General features: G+C 39.7%; 1 long non-coding RNA gene across 1 annotated transcript; it reads right to left on the bottom strand.

The window, feature by feature from the left end:
* Window positions 1-273: 273 nt before the first annotated feature.
* Window positions 274-1,275, bottom strand: LOC140410526 (uncharacterized). The gene is made up of 2 exons (XR_011940680.1): window positions 1,100-1,275; window positions 274-712 (listed from the first exon to the last, which is right to left on the bottom strand). It is a non-coding gene; the product is annotated as an uncharacterized lncRNA (long non-coding RNA).
* Between the last annotated feature and the right edge of the window lie 1,296 nt (window positions 1,276-2,571).

The raw sequence follows: 2,571 nt of genomic DNA, 5'->3' as shown, positions 1-2,571 counted from the left end.
CTTATAAAGTGGGGTGCTCTTTTCGTCAGCCAGGAGAACCTTAAACAAATTGATTAGATAATCTTATCCTGTTTCTAGATGGGAATCTGTGCAAGTAGCTTTAGCGTCAAATTGATTCCCTTGTTCTTTGAACTTGAGGTGCTTTTATATCTATGTTGGGACCTCACAATGGCAGCACTCATGTGAATTGTTGTCATTCTAGGCAGGGTTCATTGGAGGAGTCCCACTTTGTACATTTTTCTAGTTTTAAATGAAAAGAGACTATCCAGACCACAGAGTTAGAGGTTTTTTTATTGACATCAAAATGATGGACTCAGGTCCCAGATGTGACTGTAACTGTCACATATTGCGTCAGGTCCACTGCTCGCTGCCAGTGGTGAAGAACAAAGCTAAACCTATGACAGTAGATTATGCAGTAAACAAATCACTTTTCGCAGAAGGTGGAGGCTGATGGCTGGTGAGCATAAATGTAAAGCAAAGCTCAAGAAGCTTCCCTCAACTAATTTCGCTACTCAAGTGGGACTCCAAGTTCTGTTTCTATTCCTACAACATTTTACCTTTTAATTCGATTCAGGCATGAGGCACTTGATCTCTTTATGCCTCACCAAAAATCTCCGAAGGGCTTCGCTGCTGATAATAAATGTTTCTGCATGTCTCAGGGCTTCTTTTCTAGCATTCTCCCCTTCAATCAATAAGCACTGGAATATCTGCACTGAATAAAATAAATTCAATATTAAATATACAGAACTCATTAACTCAAACATGCCTACTCATGTGATATGTCCATTATGTGTTCACCAGTTACCAGAGAGATTATACACTGTATTTATCGCTATTTCCCAGGCCAGCTGCTCATGTGACTTCTCTGTGTAAAACTGTCTAAATTATGAGCAGTGTTGAATCAAATGGATTAAAAATAGCAAAAAAACTAATTTCAAACACTTTCACCATTATAACCTAGATAGGAGGTGTTCATTGGATCTTTTTCAGCAAGATCTGAACACAGATCGCCAAATGCAAAAGTAGAGTGCACTGAACGAACCATCAGTACAATATACCATCTGTCATTCGGGACATACTGAGGCTAGGAAGCACTTACCATTCAGGCGATACACTCATTAGCATCAGATGTTTCCATGATCTTTCCAGCTGACTTTCTGGTGTAATTCACTCCCTGCCATTTTGATTCAAATGGGACATGGGCACATTCACATCTAAACACAATATAATATTCCAAACAAAATTTCACTTCCTTTGCTCTTTTAGTGGGCTGGGTTTATGTTTTAAGCATGCTAGAAGAGGAAAGTGTCAAAAATAGACTTCAGTTATCATCACTGTTAGGACCCCAGATGAGAACCCAGCTAGTTGCAATTTGTAAAACTGTGAGGAAAGGTTACTGCACCACAGAAGTGATAAAACTGATCCATAGCTATTTTTATATTGAAATAAACTTTAATTTAAATAAATAACTACAGAAGCAACAAAGAAATAGCTTTACTAACAGTTACAACAGTTCTTAAGTTAAAAAAAAACTTGTATCCGAAACCTGCTACTAATTCCAATTAAGCAAACCAACATATTTCAAATACCACTGATGAATAAAGTTAACAACCAGGTTTATACTTGCTTTTCTCTGTGCAGAATCTTTGAAGAGAGAACCTTTCAGGACTAAACTGAAAAGAGTCCAAGGAGGAAGCATGCCTGGAGTGGTGGTGGAATGATGGCTAGGAGAAAACACCATCAATCCAACATTTAAACCTTTCCACCTGTCAAAATTATGTTAGAAGGGAAACGTTGACAACATTTCATCAGAAACGCTGAAAGGCGATTGGCCTGAAATGTTTTCTCCATTGATGCTGCCTGAACTGTTGAGTTTTCCCAGAATTTTGAAATGACCTTTTATCAGAAGCTGAAACACAGATCTGAGGCTGTTGTAATAATAATAATCTTTATCAGTGTCACAAGTAGGCTTACATTAACACTGCAATGAAGTTACTGTGAAAATCCCCTAGTCGCCATTCCGGCACCTGTTCGGGTACACTGAGGGAGAATTCATAATGTCCAATTCACCTAACAAGCACATCTTTCAGGACTTACGAGAGGAAACTGGAGCACCCGGAGGAAACACACGCAGACACGGGTAGAATGTGCAGACTCCGCACAGTTACCCAAGCTGAGAATCAAACCCGGGTCCCTTCACTCCACAGATAAGTTTATTTGATATAGCTGCAGAATTAGGCCATTTGGCCCATCAGGTCTGCTCTGCCATTCGCTCAAGTCTGATCTCATCTTGGCCTTAACTGTGTTGTCCTACACGTTCTCCAAAATCCTTCAACCCATTACCAAGTTAAAATCTGTCTAACTCCTCCTTAAATTTACTCACTGCCCCAGCATCCACCGCACTCTGGGGTAGCGAATCCTACAGATTCACAACCCTTTGGGAGAAGTAGTTTCTTCTCAGCTGTTTTAAATTTGCTACCCCTTATGATGCTCCCAACCTGCTGAGTATCTAAGCATGTTATGTCTCTGTATCAGATTTTCTACAGCCTTTAAACAATTTGAGCAGAGATG

This window comes from Scyliorhinus torazame, chromosome 4, assembly GCF_047496885.1.
Source record: "Scyliorhinus torazame isolate Kashiwa2021f chromosome 4, sScyTor2.1, whole genome shotgun sequence".
Lineage (NCBI taxonomy): Eukaryota > Metazoa > Chordata > Chondrichthyes > Carcharhiniformes > Scyliorhinidae > Scyliorhinus > Scyliorhinus torazame.
The sequence above is the reverse complement of the archived record's forward strand: the minus strand, read 5'-3'. Positions and strand labels throughout refer to the sequence as shown.